Below are 13,435 nucleotides of genomic sequence, written 5' to 3'. Positions count from 1 at the left end.
GAAACAAGTCAGACAAGGAAACAAAACCCAAAGCAGCTCTGCTGTGGGAGAGAGAGAGTAGAAAGGCAAAGACATGAGCATGACGGCTTCTGTGGGGCCAGAGTTAGAGCAGGTTTAGGCACCGGCTCACCCAGACCTCAAACATCTCAGCTTCACATTTGCCTCCTGCTTCAGCAATACCCCAACAAGCCAAGCTTTTTTGCTTACCTTATTGCTTGCAGTGGAGAGCTGGTGCTGTGCTCTCCAAATGATCCTGGTCCTTTTGTAGCACGTCACTGAAGTCACTTGGGAGGTTCCAAAGTGTGCTGCTGGGAGAGCAGACCCAAAATGCGGTTATGTACAAAACGTCCCTTGAAGAACCCCTCTCCTACCCCCCCCACCTTCTTTGCAGGCCAAAATCGTTGTTTGCCAGAATTGTGCACTCCATGTTTGCAAATGGGAGCTGTGGGGAAGGAGGGAGTGCAGGCAGGGAGCCGTACGCATCGCCCAAGATGTGTAATGGACCAAAAAAAGCCCTCACAGGGAATGGGGAAGAAACCCAGTCACCCAGCACGTGTGCTGGGAGCAAGAGCAGCACCGAAGCTGGCTCAAGCAATAACTGAACTCTGTGTCCGTGCCCTGGCTTGCTTTCCTGGTGGTGGCTGGAGAGAAGAGCACGCCATGGCCACAAAGGCCCCCGCAGCCTGTAGCTGGCAGTCACCTTAGGTATGTCATTTAGTAACAGTGTTTGTTTGGTTTTAACCCTCTCCAGCCAGCCAGCATTCAGCTACTAAGAACTTTGGTTGCATAAAACCAAAACCAAAGAAACCCAGTTTCAAATCCATTTATCTTAGGGCACTAGGTTCACCAGGCCATTAATTTTGGGTAACAGCCCAAAACAACCAAAAAGGTAGCAGCAGGGACACACCAGCTGGTGCCTGAGCCCTCGGTTAGACACTCACTTCAACTCATGCTCAAGTCCGCCATTTTGCACCAAAGATGTTACTCCATTCACAGCAAAGTGCAGAATTCAGCCCTCAATGAATGGTGATGGGTAGGGAAATGACTTTAACTTACCATCTGTGTTACTGTGCCTGTTGTTGGTCTGTCGTCGTGCTTCACCTGCTGCCTGTGCGGTTGTTTGGCTGTGTGGCTGTTGTGCAGCATCTGTGCAAAAGCCCCCATGGGCAGAGCCAGGCCCTGGCTCTGCTTTGGAACTGCAATAGAAGGGGTAAAGCTTTTAGGCTGATATGGCTGTGACATAACTGGAATGTTGTATGAATGACTCTGTACGTCAAAGCCATCTCTGTGTTATCCGTGTGTGTATATCTGTGGTATCCCAGCTGAGCTTCTGCTTTTTAAGGAATCAGGCCTTCAATCTGACTGATGGTGCTGGGATTACAGATCCCAGTCTTCCCAAACAATAGATTTTCTTGTTATTCTGTAGCTAAGAAGCACACAGGTTTTGCACTAAGTACAGCAGGAGGTCAGCATCCTCCAAAGCGTGTAATGCACCATCTGTGCTGGGGTTCTAAAGAGCAAACTGGAATTGCACATTGCTGGGGATGCAGCAGGAATAACTGGCATTTTCAAGAGTGTTTCTAAGCGCTGTCCATCGAGGGTTTCACAATCCTTCCCTGCCAAGGAAGGACAGGGGCTGTTTAACTGCAAGTAGAACCTCCCCAAAACTGAACTGTGTTCATTTGTCTGAACCTCGTACCTTTGCTATGGAAAAGAGCTACATGGTATTTCTTAAATGCTTTTAATGTTCACATCCTTTTTTTTTTCCAGCTCACTCCAGGCAAAATGCATCCTGGTGAAGATTTGCACCTTTCTCATTTCAGAGCCACAGTAATTTGTCACCTCTTGCAGGTTTGACAGGGCCTCTGTGCTCAGCCCTTTCCACAGGCTGGGCTGAGCAGCAGCAATGGCTCAAAAATGTTCCCCCCATTCCAACCATTCCCAAACCTCCCTCCAGCACCTCACTGTCAGCACAGCAGCCAAAGCCGGTCTGCACGGTGTCTGAGAGCCACAGAGCACTTTCCCCTTCCTTCATTACTGGTTACAGCAGCAAAGAATGATCCCCAAGACATGGCCACTGTGGGGATTGTGGTTTTCATTTAGGAGAGGATATAAAGAAGTTAAACCCTTGCAGAGACGTTTGCCTCATAAAGACAACATCAGTGCTTGAGAAGTGCTTGGGCCGAGGCACCCTGTCAGTGCTGGCTGCCTCTGCTGGTAATCACGCTCCCAGTGGAGATGGGGCTGTGCACACACAGGGCTATGCTCACATGTTCTCCTGCCCTTGTGCTGCAATAGCAGAGAGCTGTAACAGTGCAGCTAGAGCCTGCCTGGCTTTTATACCCATTGTACAGCTGGAGGGGAACACGTACATGGTTCTGCAAGGATCTGGGTTTTTCAGAACAAACCATGGTACTAAACTGGTTCATAAATTACCTCTGAGAACTGAGGCTCCAAGGGGCTTCCTGGCTGGTCCTGGAAGTCAGGAGAAGTTCTCTCCAGGAGAGGTTTGTTGTGGTTTTCCATCTGGAGAGGCAATACAAGGATATGTTCGTACATTTGCTTCTCTTCTCAGCTCACTTTCATGCAGCAATGACCCAGAGGGTGTGCAGGTTTGCATTCAAGCCTTTGCAGGTTTACAGGACATCAGAAAGCAGGAGGCCCTCACTCACAGCATGGTGGGGGGTGATGCCAAAAAAGTAATGGCCATTATCCAAGCACAGGGTCAGGGCCCCTCTTACCTGTACTGAAGCCATGAGAGACTCCTTTGAATCAGTGGGGTTTTTTTCCCTAGAACTGTGTAACTGAGGTGAATAAGAATCCCATTCCTGACTGTTGTCTGCACTGATATAAACTGGAACAACCTCAGTGGCCTACCACAGACTTACTTATTGCAGGTGGAACTGAAAGCAGTGCTTGATCCAAGAGGTCAGTGACTGGACTGATCCAGACTGGAAATGCTTGGCAATAGTTTACCTCTTCCTCCTAAAGACAGCGATTTTAAGGCAGGTTTTATCTAGGCTGGGTTGATATCAAATCACATTCACTGCAGAACACTCCAGAAGTGTGAAGAGTGCAGCAGGTTTGAACAAATAAGTCATTTACAGAATGAAGTCACTGCTGTTATCTCAGCAAGTCCTTTGTCACTGGCTCTTTCTTCACCCAGGCAAGAGCTGGCCTGTCAGGATGAATGGGCTGAGCAGAGCTTTGTTAAGCCATATTGCCCAGGTCGGTTTAATATCAATTCAATGCCAGCTGACCTGGACATAGGAAAGCTTTTCCACCATCAATCACTCCTGTGCAGGGCTTCTTTGGAGTCTAAGTTATTTTAGCACATCTTAAAGTGGAATTTAGCTTTCAGTTTGGCTGAAACACTGCGGTGTTGGTGTCCATGGCCAGCTGTCCCCCTGCACTCCCGGGGGACACCGAAGTAAGTGACACAAAAGCCTGTGGCACTCACCAAGAGCCCGGCTCCAACAGGCAAAAGCACTGGTGCCTGTTCCGTGGGTGGGTGCTGTGTGGGTCAGGAACAGGGAGGGTTAATCTCTCGTCCTGCCAAGGGGAGCTGTAACACTGCCACCAGCCTTAACAGAGCCCTCATCCTGCAGGCTGATTTTGTGAGGGCATATGTGACCAATGCACTGATTTCCTCAAAGTTTCACTCCCCCACAGATACGGGGCAGCAAGAGAGGAGTCCCTGGCCAGCCCTGCTGCTGCGGTGGTTTCACGCTATACAAAGGAAATCCAGAGTCTTTGGACCAGGAAAAGAAAATAGGAGCAAACACAATATATACTCGTAGCCAAGCTGAGACGGGTGATGTGGTCTCTGGTTCTGCTCCCAAGATGGTTTGTGCCCATTCCCTAAGGACACTGAGTGTGCAGGCTCCCCACAAAGCCGACTCACCGCCTGAAGGCATCTGCTGTTTGCTGGTGACAGTAAAGGTGACTGCAAAGATGATGCTAAAGGGGCTTTGACACACAAGGTATGTATCCAGGCAGGATACCTGCCCCAGCCTGGATTCTGGTTGCTCATCAGGTGTGGGCAGGATCACTGGGAGCAAAAGGAAATGGATGGAGAAAAGCAAGAACTTTGTGCTGCAGAGCAGGGGCTGACTAACGGCGTGGGGCCAGCTGTGCGTGCAGCCAGGATGTGTCACGCTGCTGTTATCCGTGTTGCTGGTGCAGTTACTGGCCTGGTTTTTACTGTCTGGATGTACCATTAAACAAGTTTGATTCTGTTGCCTGATTACAGATGAGTGGTTTCAGCCTCACACATAACTTAGTACTACCCAGGGGCTCTGTTAATGACATCCCTGGATAGGAAGAAGCAGGTTGTTTGTTGTGTGTGGATACAACACGGGGTTATACTGGAGTGGGTAATAACAACACTTACCTGGTAACAGGAAGCAAAGGGTTGGGTTTTCCCATCCACTTCTTGCACCTTGGCCATGCTGATCCTGCTGAGTTACAAACACACGGGATACTGGGCTGTGTTCAGGCTGTCTCCTGTGGGGAGCGAAGAAGAAATCAGAGCACATACTCAAGAGGCAGCACACACCAAAGCCCACGTTCCCTGTTAAAGTGTTTCTTCACACTCCCCAGACAGACCCATTTTGATTTAGCAGGGTCAGGAGCTAGCGGGAATGGTTTATAGCTAGGGAATAACAGGTCCCCAAAAAGCCAGAGGTAACAACCCCAGGGAAGAGCAATGCGGACACTGCTCAGTGCTGGCTTTGCCCTGACTTTGGAATTCTTTCATCTTTTCATTAAAAGGCATGTTAGCAATACCCAGTCATGCTTATTCTGCACCAAACACCAACAAAAGCTTCTGCTGGAAGAGGAAGGCTAATACAAACTGCTGTAGAAATGCAGTTCGAATTCCACCCCCTGGGCTGTAATTCCTGTGCTATTCTCAGGCTGGAGGATGAGAAATTCAGGGAGGGTGGCACAAAAAGGGCACTGCTTCAGTGACGGGGGTTATTTATACCTGCACCAAACTAGCATGAGCTGTTGGTAACAGCAGGGGCCATTCACTTTGATCTGCTATCATGTACAGCCGCTGCCAGGTGTGCAAAGAGTTTGAAGACCAACAGCAATATTGTGATGGGCTATCTCTCTGCCAATGGCAACAGATGGGTTCAATAAATAACCCTGTTTCTGCAGTGTTTCTATCCAAACACTGTGGCCCAGACCCTTCAAGTGAAACTAAGCATAAAGAACCAGCCAGCAAAGCAGCTCAGGGTCACTGTCCCTGCCCGGTCTAGCGGAGCGCTCAGAGCTAACAGCGGGCAGATTGCAGGCCAAGTGGGCTGTAAATGACTTAGCAGATGAAGGCAGTACTGATGACAGAGCACTGCTTGTCTAAGTAAAATACACTGATTTTAAAGTGTGCCTTTTAATTGTTCCTCTTGACTTATGGCTCGTATCAATTTAAAGCTGCTCTTGCAGAAGCGCTGTTGTTATTTGGCTCCTGAGAATCAGTGCCTAAAGCCAGTGATGGATTAGACTAAGGCAGTGGGAAGGGGATGGTGCACTGGGGACAGCATTTCGAACATGCCAGTGTAAGACATTCCATCAGGGTCTGACAGGAACAGAAAGGCTGAGGGCTTGACAAGATGAACAAAGCCAGGAGTGAGCAAAGAGCGTGCGGCGCAGAGATCAGTGTCTGCTGCAGCACCCTGGGCACCCTGCACACTGTGGGGGAAAGCCTCAGTGCCTGGCTGGGTGCACCCAAACTGCTGCACTGGATGCGTGACACCATCACCCTGCTCTGCAGAAGCAATGAGTGGTTTAGATTTAGTCCTGGAGAGACTGACACACAGTGGGCCCCAAAGGGCAGCCGGTGCCCAGCACCCTGTGTCCCTATGGCCAGCCCAGTGCCTTCCGGCCCCGCAGCCTGGGGCGATGCCTGAAGCCATGTTCTCCATCTGCCTTCCTGTTTTACATCCTTGTCCCATAGCCCATCAACCTGTACCCCTCTTGCTGGGCGCAGAATCACAGCATGAGAGACTGGTTTGGGTTGGACGGGACCTCAAAGACCATCCCTGACACCCTGTGCAGTGTCTGAATGGACCCAGCCAAGTCCCATGCAGCCTCCCCTTCCCCATAGGGGAGCACTGGACTGGCCAACCTGTAGCTTTAAACTTACAAATCCATGTATTTCTTCCCTTCTTTTTCCATTTGCTTCTTTTCCTTTCCTCCCTCCCTTTTAGTTCCTCTCCTTCCTTTCTTCCCTTTCCTTTCCTCTGCTTTTTTGATTTCCTTAGAAATCTAATCCATTGTCCTCCTGCTTCCCCAACACATCTTGCTAGTACAGCTCATTCAGAAAGCCTGGACTTCTGTCATCACCCTCTGTTCCCCTGCTCTGACCAGCACTGGGAGCGGTAAACCCTTCAGCAGTGAGGTGATTCACAATCAATCTCCTCTGCTTTCTACTTGTGATTTTTAACATGTGCTGCAATTCATGGACAAAAATTCCTCTTCCTCACTATCTCTCAGCCCAATGCCATTACACAAATAGAGCTCAGGGTGTGCATTCATCTGCGACAAGGATGTTGCTGTCTGTTAGCGCCTGGCCATTAGTTGCAGCAGCGGGAACAAAGCCATGCACAAGTCATTTAAACAGCAGCATTTCTCCCAGTGACATTATTCCGTTATTCATGCAGTGGTGAACAGGAGCCCAGCATGGATTGGGAAAGCACCGTGTGCACGCATCCCTGCACCCCCTTCATTTCAGTAGTGAGGAAAATCAGCACACCAGGGTGTGAGGGTGCCCTGGCACTGCCTGCCACAGGGAGCACATCACAGCTTCTGAGTTCCCCTCTTATGTCCCCCCAAACCCCTCTTCACCTTACCCAGCCCAAGTGGTACAGTACAAGCTGGTAAGGTTGCACCTGGGTTAAGGACACCCCTAGCATCAGCTGTTTGGGTCTCATAGTGTGATTCAAATGCAATGGGAGGCCAGTAAATGGCATGATCAGAGCTCTTTTAAATTCAAAATCAGTGTGATGGAGCCTAGATCCCAGCTACACAGAACAATGGGAACAATGTACCACTTGAGCAGGCAGTGCCAGTCCTGCTCCACAGCCTCCTCATCTCACCTCTCACTGGAGAAAGCAGTGTGATAAGAGGCCCTTTGGTTTGCAGGGCTCTTGGCTTCCACTTGCAAACTCCTTTCCAGCCCAAGCCGTGCTAGCTATCATCTCGTATCCTGCATCAATCAGTGCCAGACTCCATTTCCAACTGGAACATGGTGCCTCCCTGCAGCCAGTTCTCAAGCATTGGTCTGTGCACGTCCCTTCAGACCTGGAGCAGGTTTCCATAAGGATCTGCAAGGCTCCCTCCTTCGAAACCATCTCTTGCTGTGTACAGAGGGTGTTATCTCTTTCCTGCTTTTCATCCTGAGCATTTTCTCTCTCTGCTCTCACTGTAGCTGAGTTTCCATTAAGCAGTGCCAGGCAGGCATGGAAGTGTTTGGAGCACTGCAAATCAGCAGTGAGCCAGGCATAGAGTGAAGACTGCTCCTGCTGATGGTGGGAAAAGGCACCATGTGGAGGACGACAGATGCGGTGGTACCGAGCTGCTGACACGCGGCGCCTTGCGAAAGACATTTGTAAGTTCCTGCTCACAGGAATAAACTCTGTGCTCTGGGGCTCAGTGAGCAGCACCGAGCAATCCATTAGGAACTCTGACAACAAATGACAGCAGTGAGAGGAAAAAGTGTATCTCAAACTAGACTGCAAGCAGGAACTCCCTTAGGACAACTCAGGGATGAGCAAACCTCCTCTCATGAGCTACAGAGAACCAGCCAAATGACAGAGTCATTTAGGTTGGAAAAGGCCTCTAAGATCAAATCTGTGCCCCTGGCCTATCTCCCCTCATTCCTGAGCTGCAGCAGTGGCTTGCGCCCACACTTCTTCCATGCCAAGGTTTCTGTTAGCATTATTACACAGCCAGCTCTAAGGTCCTATGGCCAGAGAGAAATACCATGAACGCCTTGCTGGCTGTAACTGTGAGGTGAGCAGTGACCTCAGGAAAGGTGCTGGAGCTTTATTCTCACCAAGCACGGCCTCACTGAAGATGAACTGAACAAAAGCTGGCAGCAGCAGCAGAGGAAGAGCCTCCTTCACAGCATACCCACACCTACGTGGAATGCTTCTCTGAATTAACCAGGCAAACACCAGGATCTGATCTCGGGGCTTTCGTCCACGTTAGAAACTCTGTGTTCAGTTTTGACTCTCCCGCACAAATCCCATTTGCACTCAGCCTCCTCTCAGGTTTCATCACAGATTTCCCTCCTTCCTTTCACCACGCTCCAGCCAAATCCACCCCAGGCACAAGCCCTGGTAAAGTCACTCTGGGGATGCAGAGGGATGGATCCGCTCTCGCCTCGGGCAGCCCAGCTTCACTCAGAGGTGAAAAGTGGGGGACAAGCAGGGAGCGAGTGCATTGAGCTTCTGCATCCTCCTCAGTGAGAAGCCAGGCAGGGATTTGTTCCCTCTGGATGTGCTGCACCCACATATTCCCAGTTTTATCAAGGTTATAAACCAGCTCCTCCCCGTTCAATCCTCCCCTCACCTGAGTCACTCAGGGTTTTACTGCTCACTTTCAGGATTTCAGCCTTTCTCAGGAAATAAAACTCCAGTCCAAGCAGCAAATGCATTTCAGAGCAGCTTTAGTCCTTACTAGGGGAAAAAAGCCCCAACACCCTACATTAAATGCTGCAGGAAGAACCCGGTTGCTTAGGCAGCAGCATGGCTGCCTGGGCAGGGTGGTAGCTCACGTGTACTCTATTGAGCTAAAAATAAGCTCATTAAAGGAAAACAAAGTCTGCATCCAACAAAGATGTGAGAAGCACAATGGCAAAGAGATGACTCCACACGAAAAGGGAAGAAAGCTCCTTTGCCCGGGCTGTGCACTGAAACTACAGAAGGGGTGAGGTTCTGCTGCTGAGAAATACAAGGGGTTTAGGAACTGAGTGCATTATAAATAATAGCCTCAGGAAACCCTGGCCTACAGCAAAGCTCAAGTCATTACCACACAGAATTCAAAGAAATGGCTACATCAGATGAGCCTTACTCATGGTTGCACTAAATTCTTAGACAATTGAACCTCATGCTTGGGACTGCTCCTCCAGCCTGTGCTGAAGCAAAGCACACTCGCCCTGCAAGGCACATCTAAACTTAGCCCCATCGGCTGGGCAAGAGTTGCACAATCCAGCCACAAATTAGCAGATCCAATGGATGATGCTTGACATTGTCCAAAAGGCCTTAGTTCCCACTCAAAAATAAAGCTGCTCTGGAGACTAGGACTTGGCAGAAGAACAAGTGAAGCCTCAGAATAGTCCATGGCTGCACACTCGCAGTACTGGAAGTGCTCAATGATTTAATGCCGTGCTCATGAAAAGCAAGTTTTTAGTACTCTCTCCTCCAAATGTTCATCTTGCCAAACGTTAAGATAATGCATTTCCAGATGCCTGAACTCTTCCTCTGCCCCAAATAGCATCACAATAGTAGTAATCACAAATGTCAGTACTTCACAGTCCTTCCATCTTCATCAACGCAAGTTCTCTGACACCGCTCAGAGAAGCCCGTGTTGAAAAACAATGGGAAGAAACAGCCTTGGCCCATGGCTCATGGTTGCCATTTCCTTTGTGCTCAGATAGAAAGACCCTTAACGCTGTGAATAGAGCCCTGTTTCAGCCTCAGATGCTTTTCAGAATCAAAGCTTTACATGGGGACGACCCAAACTGGCCAGGGCTGTGCCTGCTCAACCCAGCCTTGCTTCTATCTGAAGCGAGGAAGAACACATCCCTTCCACCCAGCAACACTTTGTCATTAAACCCCATCTCCACTTCAAATAAAATGGGAGAAAACAATTGTTTTCTTCCAAATGGAGCAATCTGCACTTCTTTTTCCCTCTCTAGGAGCATCATTCTTATCTTCTGGATGTGCATTAGACTTTCAGAGAGAAACTGGGGAAGATGGGTCCTTCTTTCCTGAGAGCAACAGCATGTTTGGCTGTTTGGACAAAGATGTCCAGGCAAAGATGCTGAGGAAGTAATGCCAGCCCATTACAATGGGTGAATCTTTGAAGCTATTCCCTTTGCCTGCTGCATCACTGATTTGACTTCTCAGCTACACATCTGTGTTCATAAAAACACCTGCAAGACATTCTCCAGAGAAGCATTCATGCCAAATGAGGACCCGTATTGTAGCCAGAGCTGCTTGAAATCAATACAAAGAAATAAATACCATTAGAAGTGGTTTTGAAGGGAGACACACTTTGTATGACAACAACTCCATTTCATTTCTAAGCCTCAATTCGCTCGCTAACATTCATCTGTGACAACAGATTGATGAGAGGCTTTTTGACAGAAAAATACATTCACCAAGTTGGGCTGCTCCCTGTTATTCCATTGCCCCTTAGGTGCTTGCTGTTAATGGGGAAATAGATTGCCCTTTTCTTTTTCTCAGAGTCCTGAAAATGCAGAGTTTGTCTTTTTGACACACTCCAAGTTCAGCAGAACAGGAAAGAATTTGGGTTCTGCTCTCAGGCAATGTTTCTGTATCAGTATCTTCATTTCTTTGTGCAAGTGGCAGACTTGTCTTTCATATTTATGCCTTGTACTTGCAGTTCATAAAAAGCAGAGAACAGAGGTTGCCTGAAGTGCCTGCAAACATGAATTAGCACATTAATGAATTAAAGAGTGTTACTATTTCACATTGCTTCTCCTTGACAATGCCAAACAGTTGAATCAGTTTGTTATCACTGTGAGCTTTGAGAATCGTTTATCTTCAGTTGCTGTCCCAGGAACTGGCCACCAAACAGTGGTGTCTGATACACCACATGTATCAGATACTTGGACAAATCTAGGGAAAAAGGGTTCCAGATGGGAACCAATAAACCAGTGCCCTCCTGGGCCCTGTTACTGCCCAAAATTAGGATCAAGGATGCTGCTGAGAAAAGCAGCTGAGGAGCAGGAGAGAAGGAGGAGGACTGAACTTGGGAGGAAAGGCAAAGCATCCATCTGGTGCTCATCTAAGGTATCATTGTCACAGTAATGAATTCTACATTGAGTAAATCAGAGGTGAAAAGGAAGAAGAGAGCTAAGCACAAGGAGGGATGAGGAATCCCTAATCCAAACCCAGCTCTTTCACATACTCAGTTTTCTAACAACAAGGCTGCAAAATACCTGGTAAATCGTAATTCCTTTCACGTTCCATTTGACTCTACAGCCTCCCTCCATGCACTGCACTGCTAGGGGGGGAGCAGAGGTGCCAGGAAACCAGACTCAACCAGAAGGTTTCATGATTCTTACACACATGTGGGTTTGGGATTCTGGGGGTTGGGATTGTCTTCTCCTGCTTGGGAATTTAAATAAATGGATAAAAGCTATTCCAATGCTTAGAAGAGAGTTGTTTCCACATAAGTACCCTCATCAAACACATCCACAAATGTATTTCAGCTGGAAGGATGACGCAGAGAATCCAGAGGGATTTTACCACATAGCATTTTCATTTCAGTGGACACATGCATCATATCTATCATACAGATAGAAGTATCAGCATTAGGATACTTCCAAGAGTCAATGGTCAAGCAGCTGCAGAGACCTTCAGAATAAGCACACAACTCTTAGAGCAGTAACACAACAGCTTTGTCTATCAGAATTCTTTTAAATGGCTTGGAAACTGGGAACAGGGGAGAAAAGACTTCCAATGGCTGCTTCCCAGAAGATGACGACTCAGAAGAGCCGTCACTGGGGAATTTCAATTGACAAATCCATATGACACAGCAGGCTTCACTCACAGTAACAAGACATCCTCATATTATTGTAGCAAACAGGTTAGAGCAAGCCCACATCAGGGCTAAAAGAAGTTCTTAAAGCAAAAGCTCTGCAAATGAGACAGAGGTGACACACGACACCTGCATTTGTCTTGCAGGTGGCCCCAGCTCTAGAACCTTGCAGTATTTTATGTTCTTAGGATTTCAGATTACAAAAAGAAATTTCAAAGGTTCACGTAGCAAGAATATCAGCAAAATAACTTCAGGATAGCACGCCAGAAATAATGATCCGAAGGTCTCAATTTATAACATATCCCATTATTTTGTGGTACCAAGTTCCATAGCACTTCTTCCCTGTCCACACTGCAGCCATTTCTACCTGCAGCAGCACAAAAAGCCAGAGAATCTTAAAGACCCTGCCCATGCAGTAGACACGAGAGGCTTGATGTGGGTGGGAGGGGACACACGCTGTCCTTTGCAGCACAGGAGCAGGGCACAAGCAGAGCAGAGGGTAGCAGCAAACAACACATTTGCCTGGCTGGGCTATTTAAGGAGCACAAGCTGTTAATACTGACATGATGCAGAAAACAAAACATAGCTACAAACTTAACTATAAATAGCAAAACACAATGAAATGAAGATACCATGCAGCCGGGCTGATGAAGGTAGGAAGGTGTTACAGAGATGGGGGAACACGCTGATTGCCTGCGGTCACAGCAGGACCACGTGGAGTGCTCTGGGCTCCTGCTCCTGGTGAGCACCAGCTTTTGAAACTGCCGGGGTGCCTCCATGCAGGATGGAACACAGTACATGGAGCACACCGAGCCCAGCAATGTACAACTGCAGCCCAGTAGGTCATTCCCTCCCAGCAGCGCTGCCGGAGCCAGTGGGAAGCATGGAGCCAGGCATGGGGGGCCAGAGCAGAGAGCTTCCCCCTGGCTATTTTGATCCCTGCAGCAGATGGAGGAGACAGGTTGTACTTTGTCAGGAAGCACACTTCAGCAATGAGAGGAAGGGTGTGATCCTGACTTACAAAGCAAGGAGCTGTTCCTGAGGTGTGTAAACAAGGAGCAAGGCACCATCCTTTAGCTGAGCAGGGAAGCAAGATAAACCTTTCTTAACCATTGCCCAGATTGACCTTTGCAGGTCAGCTAACACCTAACTGCTCTCTAGCAGGCGCTTGGTAGTCAAAGGCTTAGCACAGGCCTACTCTGATACATGTAATAGACAATAAAATTGCATACAGCATTTGGAAAGGATTAGCGGTGAATGGGATGGACTCAGCACCACGGTGACCAGGGACAACATTTACACACCAGGGAAGGGGTTTCCAAGTTCCCAGCAAGATCAGGTTTGAAGCAGTCTGCAGAAAAGGCCATTTATTTTTACAGACAGAACTGCAACAGCCCCAGAGGGATTTTCACATCCCTATAATGTAATACAGGTACATAAAACCAGACTGATGAGGAGGGAGAGGAACCCAGATGTTCCTGTGGTGGGGAGGACCCATTGTGTGTGCAGAGGATTCCTCCTCTCTGCTATCCTCTTTGAAAGCTACCTTAACATCATGCTCAGCTGCTCCCCATTAGTATTTTAGCTTAGCAAGGACAAAATGTGCAAAAAATGTTAGAAACAGTTAATTAAATTTGAA

The sequence above is a fragment of the Psittacula echo genome (assembly GCF_963264785.1).
Source record: "Psittacula echo genome assembly, chromosome: 8".
NCBI classification, from domain to species: domain Eukaryota; kingdom Metazoa; phylum Chordata; class Aves; order Psittaciformes; family Psittacidae; genus Psittacula; species Psittacula echo.
The sequence above is the reverse complement of the archived record's forward strand: the minus strand, read 5'-3'. Positions refer to the sequence as shown.